Here is a 15,637-nt window from a genome sequence, read left to right on the forward strand (position 1 = left end):
CAGTGCGTAAAAATAGGGATCGGACACTGAACTTTGAACTGATCAACAACAGCTGTGAAGTGTGAATGAAATCGTCAATGTATAACGCTCTAAGTGATGATCGTGAAAGGTGTCAGAATATATCAGGGCATACCGGTAGAAGCTGTTGAAATGTATTGTAGCTACGTATATCCATAGACCACTTCATATGCTGTAATGTGTAGATTGTTCTCCGCAATTTCGTTTTAGCGACGAATACATTTAGTGTACAATTGAATAAATGGGAGAATCGTTCTTCATAATTATCTTCATAATTACCTCCAGCTTACATAGCATAAATTGTTATCTATGTGTTGTTGTCATCAGTGTGCACCATCTTACAATTCAGTCCCGAAAAATGCTTTCCTTTTATTAAAAAAGTTAAATTTGACGAATATGTTGTCAATATCCAAAGAATTGATATCAGAACACAATGTAAACCATGTCACATGGACCAAAAGGTCCTCTAGTTGGAACTTTAAAATAATAATAATAATAATATTGCTACTTTTCACCATTTCTTTAATAACATTGCAACATTCATCGTCTGGCTCAAAAACAAATATCTTACTGACATTGCTGCATTTCTAACATCTGGCTTGACAGACATCTAACTTTTAAATATTACTACATGTTCTCTGTGTGAAATAACATTATTGTATTGGATCGATGACAATTTATTTACAGTGTAACAATCTTCTGAGATAACATTATTTGTTTGTACCAGACGATGAAATGTAGCAACGTTAGTACTTTTTGTACCAGACGATGAAATGTAGCAATGTTAGTACTTTTTGAACCAGACCATGAAATGTAGCAACGTTAGTACTTTTTGAACCAGACCATGAAATGTAGCAATGTTAGTACTTTTTGAACCAGACCATGAAATGTAGCAACGTTAGTACTTTTTGAACCAGACCATGAAATGTAGCAACGTTAGTACTTTTTGAACCAGACCATGAAATGTAGCAATGTTAGTACTTTTTGAACCAGACCATGAAATGTAGCAACGTTAGTACTTTTTGAACCAGACCATGAAATGTAGCAACGTTAGTACTTTTTGAACCAGACCATGAAATGTAGCAATGTTAGTACTTTTTGAACCAGACCATGAAATGTAGCAATGTTAGTACTTTTTGAACCAGACCATGAAATGTAGCAACGTTAGTACTTTTTGAACCAGACCATGAAATGTAGCAACGTTAGTACTTTTTGAACCAGACCATGAAATGTAGCAACGTTAGTACTTTTTGAACCAGACCATGAAATGTAGCAACGTTAGTACTTTTTGAACCAGACCATGAAATGTAGCAACGTTAGTACTTTTTGAACCAGACCATGAAATGTAGCAACGTTAGTACTTTTTGAACCAGACCATGAAATGTAGCAACGTTAGTACTTTTTGAACCAGACCATGAAATGTAGCAATGTTAGTACTTTTTGAACCAGACCATGAAATGTAGCAATGTTAGCACTTTTTGAACCAGACCATGAAATGTAGCAACGTTAGTACTTTTTGAACCAGACCAGGAAATGTAGCAATGTTAGTACTTTTTGAACCAGACCATGAAATGTAGCAATGTTAGTACTTTTTGAACCAGACCATGAAATGTAGCAATGTTAGTACTTTTTGAACCAGACCATGAAATGTAGCAATGTTAGTACTTTTTGAACCAGACCATGAAATGTAGCAATGTTAGTACTTTTTGAACCAGACCATGAAATGTAGCAATGTTAGTACTTTTTGAACCAGACCATGAAATGTAGTAATGTTAGTACTTTTTGAACCAGACCATGAAATGTAGTAATGTTAGTACTTTTTGAACCAGACCATGAAATGTAGCAATGTTAGTACTTTTTGAACCAGACCATGAAATGTAGCAATGTTAGTACTTTTTGAACCAGACCATGAAATGTAGCAATGTTAGTACTTTTTGAACCAGACCATGAAATGTAGCAATGTTAGTACTTTTTGAACCAGACCATGAAATGTAGCAATGTTAGTACTTTTTGAACCAGACCATGAAATGTAGCAATGTTAGTACTTTTTGAACCAGACCATGAAATGTAGCAATGTTAGTACTTTTTGAACCAGACCATGAAATGTAGCAATGTTAGGAATACCTTTGAACCAGACCATGAAATGTAGCAATGTTAGGAATACCTTTGAACCAGACCATGAAATGTAGCAATGTTAGGAATACCTTTGAACCAGACCATGAAATGTAGCAACGTTAGTACTTTTTGAACCAGACCATGAAATGTAGCAACGTTAGTACTTTTTGAACCAGACCATGGAATGTAGCAATGTTAGTAAGACTTTTTGAACCAGACGATAAAGCGTACTGAGCAGTGTTGGTAAAAAGTTGTTGAACGAGTTTATGATGTAGCAATGTTAGCAACATTTATATCAAGCCAAATTCCATTGTTCCATAGTCTTCAATCTGAGCAAGGTGAAAAAAGTCGTCAAAAGAAACCATGGTGATAGTTTTTCCAAAATTTTGACCCACTTCAACAGCGTGCTTGTCGCCTACTATATAACAAAGCGGTCTTTATCAAAGGAAAATAGTGAGAATACATCGTAATATACATTCTCTGCTTGGTGCACTTGTCACGTCGTTTTGACTTGAGAGAAAAGTCTCGCGAGGCAACACGCTGAGAAATTGTCAAATTTTGGCGCTAAATATGCAAAGTATGTCCGATAACTTTTGGGCACATTCGCCATTTTGTCTAGAACTTTGGTATACCGTAACATTACATCTAATGATCGGAACATGAGTGTATGAGAGAGTTATCAATAGTTATCTGTGTCCAGGTTTACAGGAAAGCGATTAAAAAATATGGTGTGGTGTGTGAAATTAAACGAACTATTTTATTTATCATTAATAATTTATACCTTTTGAGGATCAATCTGCCAAATATTGTTTAATGTCAATGTCAACGAACAGTTCCAAGGCCGGCGTACACTCAAGGTGATCGACAAAGTGTGTTTGTCGAAAGCTTTTTAAACCATAGACCCTGGATGGTCTATGTTTAAACTGAGCACCTAGGATGTCTAACAGACAATGCCGGTGGGCTGTCGTTCACCAGATGTCACGCTGTTATAACGCATATTAAGAAGTGTTGGCATCTAAACAGGGACATAGTCAATTCAACTAAAATACATTTAGAGTTTAGCAGGTCGAATGAACAGGTATTGTAAACGCTAATGAATGTGGCTGAACACGTACCATAATAATCCGATAAAACTTTGCACTACCTATAATTAAGTTTGCTAATTATGCTAATGAGCAGAAAGAATGCAATCGCTAAAATAAACGATTATGCCAAAGCATGGAAATAAACAGTGGGGAGCTAAACCATAGGCTAAACAAAGTGTTATATCAACTTAACAGGTAAAGAAAAACGTATTTACACAATGAATGAAATCAGAGGTTTTTGATATTTTACTACAGGCGGGGGTAATCTCAAAGACTGCCGAAAATTTCACAGCTTTCCGAATGTCTGTCGTTGTCGGGAAACTTTGTATAACTTTTCCCAAACACCAGACCACGACACGTTGACACATTTTGGTATTATAATTATATTGGCTTATTCTATGTGTGAATAGAGGAAGAAGAATATGTCATCATCACACCAACGGAAAATTATGTTCGTTTGATTGTTCAAACTACGCGATGTAATGATCTTGACTTTGAACGACTTGATGTAGTGATCTCGACTCTAACTTTCACATTGACTTGATCTAGTGACCTTGATTCTAACTTTCCCGTTGACTTTGAACAACTTGATGTAATGATCTTAACTCTAAGTTGACCTGAACGACTTGTATGAGGCTTTAATTCGATCATGGACATGAAGAGTTAACCATTGAACACAGTTTGAATTACCGATTATGAAAGAGTTTTGGGGTATAATGCATGTAAAAAGGACACCGCCATAGTCGGGTATTTCCATTCCTTCAGTAAAAACACCCAACACTATTTTAAACGTTTTATTTCAATAGTTTTCAAAGGCTTTATGGTCCGGCGATGGAATATTTTTATCAGTATGTTTGTAACCCGGAGAAGGCATTGACCTTTCAATTTGACCATTGAAGTAGTTCCATGATTTGACTTAGTCACTGTGACTTTTGCAATAGGTGTTTAAATCACTCACTATTAATAACAAGTGAATTCATCATTGTATGGCCGCTAATAGTTTAGTTCCTATACAGTGTCGTTTCCATTTACACCTCCACTCACAGAATAGTTTAAGTCGTTACTTTAGGAGTCCTGAGATGCATGAGATGTAATTTAAAATCAATCCACAGCCACCCACACAGTCATTAACATCACGCCTTTTGTTACAAAAAGTTTAGTTAGAAACCACGTTGGCATCCAGACTAGGCCGCCAAGTGTCACGATAAACAACTCTGAAGTAGATAAGTGCATACTGCAACATTTGAAAGACGGTTTTACCGTCAAAAAGTTGAACTATAGCTTTAAAATGAACCGATTTGTAATTATATTGTTTTCATTAAATTCAGACTTGATTTGACTAGTCTAGTTCCTATACAGTATCATTACCATTTACACCTCCATTCACAGTCTAGTTCCTATACAGTATCATTACCATTTACACCTCCATTCACAGTTATTAAGGGGACCGTGTTAGATTAGAGTTATTAAGGGGACCATGTTACTTTTATTGTCAACACGTGTGTGCATAACTATACATCGCTCTATCCAGTCATTTTCTAGAAAATGTGTACGTGAAATTTCATTCTTTGGTTTTGCACAAACTCTTTGTCTGTTGTCTGTGGTTTTCGGTTTTTCTTTAAAAATGAAAGAAGCTGTGAAATAGATAATCGTAAATTACAAGCCAACAAAAGTCAACATACTTTTTTTCTCTGTGAGGTACCGACATTGTTTGTTCGTCTTGTTTTAGGTTCACAGTTTGTTCTGAAAAGTGACAACCCCTTGTGCTGCTATCTATGGCAGATTATAGGATTAATATTCGTCCTCTGCAACTTTTTGAGGCGGGTCAACTGGGACTTTGTCGGAACAGACACCAAACGTAAACTAAACTGGCGTCTTTACACACACGAACAGACCACAAGTTTAGAGTGTGTGTATAAAAGTGAATGATATTAATAATTGTTCAAGGATAATCAAGTAAATTGTGTAAATTGAGTGTTTACGAGTAAAAGTCCCCAATTTCACAAGAAACTCACAAACAATTAAATTTCTTAAACAAGCGGCGGACATAAAGCGATTCCCAGAACAGCAGGGAATCGTGGCTTCATTTTCGCGGTCTCAAACAACAGGGAGATGAAGTAAACAGCACCATGCGGAGAACGTAGCTATAGATGATCTCACACTTCTTTTCCTTTGTGGTCAAGAGAGCAGGCAAACATCTACGTCGAGTAACACTTAGTAACAAATACGACAACAAACCAAAGAGTTTTAGTCCATACAACGAAATTTGTTATAGTAACTTTTAAGTTTAAATAATATTTAAAAAATAAAATCAGCTATTTTCTTCCACCTGTGACTTTTGCATTACCGTTTTGTAAAAACTGGGAAATAAATATAGAAACATATTTAATAACTTGCATGTTAATGTGAACCATTTTTAAACCTAACACTCAGTGGTTAACTAATGGTCATCTTTGTTATGGGCGTCTTTTTACAGAACTGTGTGGGTGAGTGTACGAAGTCTTTGCGGAAAGCAGAAACGTTGATGCCACCCTAGGAATGTACCGAAAAGAGAATAACAAATGCGTAATCTACCTTGATGTTAACGGTGAGACAGAAAGCAATGGGTCCTAAGGCAATTACATTTATGCATGTTGTGACAAAACGAACTCTTTTCCTCTAAATCATAGAATTCTCAAGACGAACTTGCAACAAGTTTAGTCTGATTCCCACCATTATGTAGTTTCAGTAGTTTCGTTTCTGTTTCTTACGTTTGCTGATTTAAAAAACCGTAATTATTACAAGGTCAAATGTATTACATTATTTATACATAAAATGATGAATTCCCCGACGTGTAGTTTTTGACACTTGTGAGTACGAATGGGAGAGAAAAGGTTATAAAAACTAAACAAGAAGGAAAAATGAAATTCTTTCGGGATTTGGAAACTAAAGAGCGGTAAGGGAAGAGTGACTTTTTGTCGGAGATTTGGAAAAACAGCAGACTACACGATTACCATTCTGTTTCAAACTATGCATGCGATGTCATAAATAAAACTTTACTATAAAACGATATGGGGAGTATTTGAAAATATTAGCTAGGTATTGGAAAACAACATCTCGTACACTGCACATGTTTTAAAGAGATTCGACCACTTTGACGTCACAGCAAATAGTTGGAGGTGTTATGCTACGTCATCTCGTGAGAAAAAAGTATCTGCTGGCTTCGAGAAATATGCATTTGTAAAGGCATTGTAGTAACACTGAATTTTGACACTTCTGTAATTGCTTTTGGCTGAAAACAGACGTCCCTTCTAATTAGTACTATACTATACTTTATTTTGGGGTCATTATCCGATACCCCACTAGAATGACCCTAATAATTCGCCTTAGAAGATAATACATCGAAATCCAACGATTCTTTAATCAACGTATTGTTCTGTGATGTTCGCCACAATGCACTACATAATCGTCGCTCACTCGAATGAGATATTCATGATTTGTTTAATGTCCATTAAGAAAGTGTAACAATTTACATCTACTTTTGATCGTAAATCCGGTTACAGAATATCTGTATTGGCCAACACAATTCCCCACCACAATGTCTCCATATGCTATCCAACGCTTTCATCCCTTGCACAAAAAACACAGTATTTCGTTTTGTCAACATCATCCACACGGGCGTTTTGCGACAACTAGATTGTTGGCCAGGTAAACCCTAAGTATTTGCTAAACTTCTCCTAGTCCTAGGTACATATTTTGCCTGGGGACAAGAGCTTCACTGTTCCGCCAGTATTTTTCTAATCGGGGACCCAGAGTTACCCCAAACGTAAAGGCTATATCAGCGACTCAGAGCTAGATATATCCAGAACGTACGCGTAAAGGCTATCGATATCGGTGACTCTAACCTCAGAGTCTGTGCTCTAAGTCTAACGAATAATTGGACATATTCACATATACGTAAGGTAACCCACTTGTGGCAAATCGCACGAATTACGTATACTCCTATAGCCTGCATGTATTACACTATTTCAGCTACCCTGAGTGCCATTTTGAGTTTTCTATGATAATTAGAACAAAGTGTAATTATTAGAATTGACAATCTGCAATCAAATACTAGACATTCTGAAGGTTATCGACATACATGGTCTAATTCATTGTACGATTTCAGTTGATTAACACATACGGCCAATTTCATGTCAGTGGTCCTGTTTGATGCAGTCATAGACAGTGGAGGGGAGATGAGTATGATGCAATATAGTCATGGACCAGTGACAATCGCACACTTTTGCGTCTTACGCTTTTTGCAACCCAAATGTTGCAAGACGTTGTTGCGATTAGTCTGGATGCTAACGTGAATGGAGATGTAACTCGTAACGATCTATATAGGGGATAATATTGCGACGGTCATCATCGCATCTACATGGCGACAGTTTCCAAGCTATTATATAAACGCAATTGACGACCAAACAAAGACAACTAGGGGTATGTGCATGTTTTTGTTAGTTGTCAATAATTATACTCTACTGAACTCTATGGACACATTTTGTTTCTATGAGAACGTTTTTATACAAGTTACAACGGTCTCTGTGTGATTTAATCCGAGAAAGTGGAGTCCTTGCGAACTCTTTTGTCCGATTATGGTTCAAATTCTTGTCCCAATCTGAAAAGATAACAAGCAGTTACACTACAATTCTCCATGTTTGTTTTTCTACGATTTCTCTCATGTCTTTCACATCGACCTGTAATTTGTTTTCCCGATAGCTCTCTCCTTATAAATGTTAACCTGGAGGCGATACACATACTCATTTTATGGTTCGTATTTACACGATGCTTAGAGTAATCCCACATCAAAATGGTTAGGTTTACTGAAGGTCTGCCGTCTAATTGTCTCCACAAAGTAGTATTACACTTATAAAGACAACCGTTTTCAAACTTGAGAATCTGCCTCTGGCGCTCGAAAATGTATTGTGTTCTAAATTTTTCCACGGTCCCTCTTTCAAAAGTTCGGAACTTTTTTGCTCCAGCCACTTGTCATTCCGCAAATTTTATCGCTAAAATACTAAAATTCTTTACGCCATCTATCTCCCTACTGTTGACTGTTTGCTAAACACTTTTATTCTTCATAACTCTCCACACTTATTCTTGTTTTTGCCCAACATTGCTACATTTTATGCGTGTCTAAATCATCCACGTGGCATAAAAGGGTTCAAATGTAACAATTTTCGATTCAGACTTTAAACAGAAACTACAATGTAGCAATGTTAGCGACATTTTGTCGAACCAAACGACGTTTTGTTTCGGGCCAACTGGTTTCTATTCTAAATTGTGTGGTGCAAGTCAGTGACTAGTCAATCTGCTAGACCTCGGATGTTCTTCCGATAGAATACGACACACGACCGAACATCGAACTTCGTTCGCTTATAGTATCGAAAGAAACTCCGAACGTCTAGCAGCAAGACTAGTCAGTGACAAGAACACGCCCAATGAGTGAATGAATACACATGCACCCATTAAATTCGGAACACTGAGCAGACAATGCTAATTTTGTATGTGTAACAATATTTATATTTTGTCGCATGTGTTTATAAAAGGAATTTGACGTAACCTTTTTTAGAGATTATTGTAGAATTCCTCTGGTTAACAAAGCTTGAAACGTCTTTGTGAATACCGCCCAGCAATTAGCAATATGCCGGTCAATGCCCCTCTCCGCAAGTCGTAGACGCAGTTAGTGCCGTAGATTCGTAAAATGTCTTTGTTTACGACAACGTCTAAAGACAGTACATATTGCGTTGGCGTTTTTTTATTTCGTGTCAGACCACCAAATAATGTTAGGTGGTCTTAGGTTGGTCAGCGGAAAACTGCTTTGACTTGGGAGAATAATAAGATAAAGGGTTTGATTTAATAGTGTCATTATTGTTCAACGATATCTCAGCTGATATTTACTCTATATTGATTTAGGTTTATCTGTACTATTTCTGACGTGTCTCACCCGAGAAGGCTCCGAGATGTCTAGATAAAAAGTCCATAATTCAACTCATTGATGAAGTCCGTATTTTGTTGCCTAGTACCGAATGAAGAGGATAAGTACATAGTTTAACATGGATTTAAACATATCTGGTTAAATTGTTATGCTTCTAATTACGAATTTAATATCGGTCAATTAGTTTGGCTTTAAGATTGTGAACTGATGATACAGATAAAAGATTAGCTTCGTTACCTAGCGACCAAGGTACAGTCTCTTCCCTTAGTTGACTTAATTTAGGAACCTTACTCTACATCTACGATACTGTAACGTTTCTATGCAACGCTGTCACTGCCGAATTAATCAATCATTTTTGTGGGCTTTGCCTGTTTTCTGGGACACATATCTTATTGTGTATCAAATGTCGCTTCCTAACCCCAAGTCAGTAATGTGACAGTGCAATGCATCCCACAACATTATCCAGTGCCTGTCCTCGCTCTTCTCTTCTCTTCTCTTCTCTTCTCTTCTCTTCTCTTCTCTTCTCTTCTCTTCTCTTCTCTTCTCTTCTCTTCTCTTCTCTTCTCTTCTCTTCTCTTCTCTTCTCTTCTCTTCTCTTCTCTTCTCTTCTCTTCTCTTCTCTTCTCTTCTCTTCTCTTCTCTTCTCTTCTCTTCTCTTCTCTTCTCTTCTCTTCTCTTCTCTTCTCTTCTCTTCTCTTCTCTTCTCTTCTCTTCTCTTCTCTTCTCTTCTCTTCTCTTCTCTTCTCTTCTCTTCTCTTCTCTTCTCTTCTCTTCTCTTCTCTTCTCTTCTCTTCTCTCCTCTTCTCTTCTCTTCTCTTCTCTTCTCTTCTCTTCTCTTCTCTCTCTTCCCCCTCCCCCTCTCTCTCTATCTCTCTCTCTCTCTCTCTCCCTCTCTCTCTCTCTCTCTCTCTCTCTCTCCCTCTCTCTCTCTATCTTTCTCCCCTCTCTCTCTCTCTCTATCTCTCTCTCTATCTATCTATCTATCTCTCTCTATCTCTCGCTCTCTCTCTCACTCCACTGAACTAAACTGAAAAACACAGTGAAACCCCCCCCCCCCCCCTCGCCCGGAGTTTTCCTCAAACTCTCTCTGAAATCCTACATGGCCTGGCTTTATACAACATTGTTGTATAACTTAAAGTCAACTATCCCCATCCACCCCGTATAATTATGAGGATACTTGTAGTAACCACAAACAAGGAACTTCCTTGTTTGTGCAGTAACATCATGGTAACGACGTCCCATATTGTCTGCAGTAACATATTTGTTATGCACACAATAGTGTCAATAACATACATACGCTGCCACGCGAACTACTTTACTCGTGCAAACATACACAGACGGACTGATGCTGGATATACGATGGTTGTCGAGGGTTAGATAGCTTGGGTTTTATTTCAGCCAAATGGAACAAAAAAATGACTATTTTATTTTGTGATGTAAAATGATAGGAAATGTGACCCTAGAAAAGGTAAAGTACATTGACCATAGAAACGCATCAAAAAGGTTAAGTCAGTCTATAGGAATCGGGTTGTATTGCGTGCACGTGGATAGCCAGCAGATGAAACAAAACGTTGCCACCATTCAGACGATTCTCGGTGAACATTAATCAAAGTACGGTGTATTCTGAAATTGGAATAAAGAAGGTATACATTTGATAAGAGATTGGTGCTAAAATATTATGTATTTTCTTTTAAATGTACACTAAAATCTGTTGGAGACAAGCCCTACTCATCCCCCTACACACAAATTCACTCAATCTCAAACATTGTACCCGACGCTGTGAATATTTAATTGTCTTTTACTTTGATGCACGCAATCTTATTTTAACTTACAAAGACTCAAATTCCCATCACGTCGCATCGTAATCAAATCAATTGGATTACTTACTAATGTAAAACGACAATCTATAAAATCGATACAAAACGTTAAAATTTTGAGAAGCGGAACTTGATAATGTCTGACTAGACCAACAGTTTAGAGTAAAATGCGAAAACAGGTCGATGATATGAAAGCCCCTCTCCACCCACGGGTCTATGCTTGAAATACCCGATAAGCCATTGTTAATACAATTGATCTATTGTGACCCATTCTGTGTCGGCCATCTCTCTGCGTTGTCACCGCCTGAATTCTGTCACTTCAACTTCAACTTTGGTGGACCGACATTTGTAATCACCTCTATCTATTTATTCTTTGATTGTTGATTAATAGTTTACTCAGGAAATGTCAACGCGGAGGATACCTTCCGATTAAGGGATTACGGGGATGAAGACACCGTTGTTGGCAGTCCGTAACCCCTGGATACGTTTACCTACATGTATACCCTGTTTACCTTTCTCATAGAGGCTACTTTGTTTTCAAGGGTCACTTGCTGACATTTCAACTTTTGTATGAGTGAACACCTCGAAATAAGTGATCCCTAGGAACTTAATATTTGCCGCCATCAACGATGGTATCCAGAAAAAATGTGAAACTGGGGGAATGGCAAGCTAGCTATAAATAAGACTCTTGTCAATCATAGTCAGAATTTACAAACCGCAATAACTATTGTTAGTTTTACAATAAGATTAAACTAATTCTTACCATAACTTTAAAAGTTGGTATGGCATTCGTATTGATTCGACACAGACTTATTAATGTCTGTATTGATTTCAAATGAGGTGAAAATATTGTGATAGAAACGTCCGTAAGTAGCGACAGGAAGTAGATATACCAAACAAACACACACCTAAAAGTTTCCAAAATTACTCCAACCTTGGTTTCAGATATGAGAAAAAACACGATTTCTTTATTCAGGTTTTTCTTTCCACTGGAGGCTAATAGCCTCTCTACATGTACAGGATTTATCATTTAGTTTGAATGTCATATTCTCACCAAAAGCCAGTAGAAAAAACAGACCCAGTATTATTCCCGTACCCTTGATTCAACCCTGGATCCAACCACAGACAGTGGAGAAGAAAACGGTATGATCCAACAGGTGGTTGCCCATATTCAATTTCTTACTCGTGAACAAATCCAAATTTTGCTAAAGTAGTGTTGTCTCCTAGAGACAACGTCTCCTAGTCTACATTTTCTCATCGACACATGGATTATATCCATTCCCCTTCACATTCAACCAAATTTTCCTCGCTTCAAAATTACAGTGCATACTAGTAGGGAAGGGGTATAGCGCCCTCACCGACAAATATCGGCAACGTTCGACTGGATCCTCTTGGAGATGCCTAGCAACATTGCTGTATCACACAGCCCCGCAGCCTGACTTAGTGATAGATAATAGTTTTAATTAGAAACGTAACAAGTATTAATTCTTAATTAAACGAGACAAAAAATCTCTTATAAACTCTTGAATTGTCACCGGCAACGGGAAATTATTCAATAAATGAGGGAGGTGCTGTCTCGATTAGAAATAAATAGTCGGTACCTAGTACCTTTGCGGAGACGCGTATGAACAAACAGGAACTTCATATACTTGTAACCTGACGTTTCTTGCAGACATAATTCGCATTTTCACCAGAATTTAGAGAGATCGAGGTTTTGCTATCAGACAAAATGTTAAGTGATATGAGGAAGTGCAAATCTGTTGTGTTATATTTGTAAACGTTTTTATTTAAATAGCTTTTAAAATAAACGATATCCCATAATATTCATGTCGGCATCCACAAAGGGATTCATTGTTTTGATAGTGTTTGAGACACAACAATAACCTTTGAAAGTTACGTCAAACTTCGGCGACGAAGAGAAAAAATATTGTCATAAATGCAGTCATTTGAGCATTGCATTTTCTTTGTACTTTCGATCTAAAGTCTGGACATGGTTGAATTTTATAAACAGGAAATGTATCTAGTTTTGAAGTAGGAGTTGTTTTAAAAATAGTTTCCTTTGGACGAACTGTACGTGTATAGCCACATCTGGCGTTTTGTACAGTAATGGACAAGACAAGTAGTCAATCTCAATGTGGAATAAGAGTTACACACTTTTGACATTTGAATTATTCGACAATGTACTATTCATTTTGATGAGTATACCTTGAAGGGTTCAATTTCCAAAGAAGTGTATTGTAGTGAAAGAAACGGAAATGTAACTTTGTAAATGTTGAATTGGGAATTCACTTGAATGTGAGTATTCTGTCACAATTTGAGATTATCTTGAAAAGTTCTGAGGTGTAACTCCATTCAGTTTACTGATTTGTTCCTGGACCACTTCAAAAACCGTTGAATTATGTTGCTAGGAACTAGCAGAAACACGAAAACGCTATTTTTGCGGGAATGCATTTATGCTAGTTATTAATACTACGTCTATGTTAGTTGAAGGCGTAGCAATCTCAAATGAAATGCCCCCAGCCTCATTAGTCCAGAGACTTGTCTTGGCATTACTATCTCAAGAAGCTATCTAGACGACAGACTTATCTTGAAGCTTCAAGAAGCTCTCTAGCCCAGAGACTCGTTGCAAACCACAGCCTCTTTTATGGCACCGTCCAAGACACACTGCCCATCGTCGTAAACCACAGCCTCTTTTACGGCACCGTTCAAGACACACCGCTCCAGCAGAAATATGTGCTCAGGCTTGTGCGAATGATTAAGGTCTGTAGATGTACAACAGCTCCTTGAGATAGTATTTACAAGACACCATGTCGTCCCCCTGAGCTACAGCCTGGCAGAGTGTTATTTTAGTTATGTACTATACTACATTGTATTAGTGGTTTAAGGTTCGTTAGTGGTCTGAGACACAAATGAGAAATTTAAACTTTAACCACTCTGAATATACTCCGTGTGATAATCTACACTTTGTTAGGCGCGAAACATGGAACCTCAGACAACTATAGAGAAGATGGAATAGGTGTTATAAAGCGATGTGAAAAAAGCATTGCCAAGGGGGATGTACATTTTGTTGATTTTGTCGGTAGACTTTTCTTGCAAATTGACAAGTATGTAAACCCACTCTGTCAACAAATCATCCTTTGAAGGATTTTAGTTGTTGGAAGATCTGCTACATTTATCGCCTTAGGGGCAACTGATGTCGGCAAGGTGTTGATTAGAAAAACAAATTTATTTTGTGAAAATAAGAGTCAATAACTTGAAAAGACGGAAAGAGACCCATAAAGGAGCGTCATGAAAAACCTACTGATTAGAAAACCAGTTCTCATTGTTTGACGATCTGGTGAAGTGATCAATGCAATGCTTTGTTCGGCAACATTCACACCGAGGAATTGTTACTTTCTCGCACAAAATTACTGACAAAATATTTCGTTTTTTCTATAGATTTTGATCACATCTCAACTTTAGCTTAGACTTGAATCATAGAAATAATACATATTTGTGAACTGATGATAAAACTGTGTTACTTTACCATAACAATTATAAAGTTTTTGTTTTTCTGCATATTTTGTCGCATTTCATCGTATGTTACCTTTTCGCACAATCTAAAAACCGTGGCACCCAAAGCTTCTAAAAGGACTCATGAAAGTTAAGTTACCATTTGAAATAGTTCAGTGTTCAGATGATTTATGATCTTGCACATGCCCCGTGTGAGGGCGTAATTTTTGAGAAACGATCGATAGGTTGTAAAGTTTTTCAAATCGTCTCCAAGGCATCCATCGTTTTTGTATTTATATAGTTTTGAGTTAATATAGAGAGAGAGAGAGAGAGAGAGAGAGAGAGAGAGAGAGAGAGAGAGAGAGAGAGAGAGAGAGAGAGAGAGAGAGAGAGAGAGAGAGAGGGGGGGGAGTGGGGGGAGGGAGCCAAAACTGCATGGACCTTGAAGGTTTTCTTTGTTGTCATTCACTACTGAACAATACTTTATTGAAAGTGAGATTATTTTGAGTGAGATGGGAGATTAGTGACGGTGACGACCACATCATGCTGAGAAAATTACCCACCTCTAAAAATAACGAGCAGGTTAGTGACGCAGGACAGACCCATAAATAGTTTGTCTGTCATGACCCTTACAAAGTATGACAGTCATTTATTGTACTTGTAGTAAGTTCCAAAGAAACTTATCATCGGTAATTTAAATTAGCGACGATGGCTTCTATTTTCCTCGTCAACGACCAAATTATGTCTTCAAATCTAAATGTCTTGATTACGTCTACAATGTCACCATTTTTATTCTTTTGAAAGTAAACCATGTTAACAACGTGTTATCCTTTACTAACTTAAACAGATATCACAGATTACATCATGTACTAGTTACAGAATTAAACTTTACTGGTAATTCATGTGTATATCCGTTACAAAGTCGGAAGAAAAGTACTGGACAGTATAGTATTACATGTATAATGTTATAAAAATAGTTTGACAACAAAAGGAAAACTGAGAAACGTTTTTGAAACATTCTGTTTGTACGATGATAATTGGCAATAGTGTTGATCTACGTACGTGGACGGTTTCCAGTTCTTTGTCCCCATTCCAAAAACTTACACAGAAAGGGTGATGGGAAGGGTGTGGTTCTCAATGATGAAGCAGGG

Source organism: Glandiceps talaboti, chromosome 21 (genome assembly GCF_964340395.1).
Source record: "Glandiceps talaboti chromosome 21, keGlaTala1.1, whole genome shotgun sequence".
NCBI lineage: Eukaryota > Metazoa > Hemichordata > Enteropneusta > Spengelidae > Glandiceps > Glandiceps talaboti.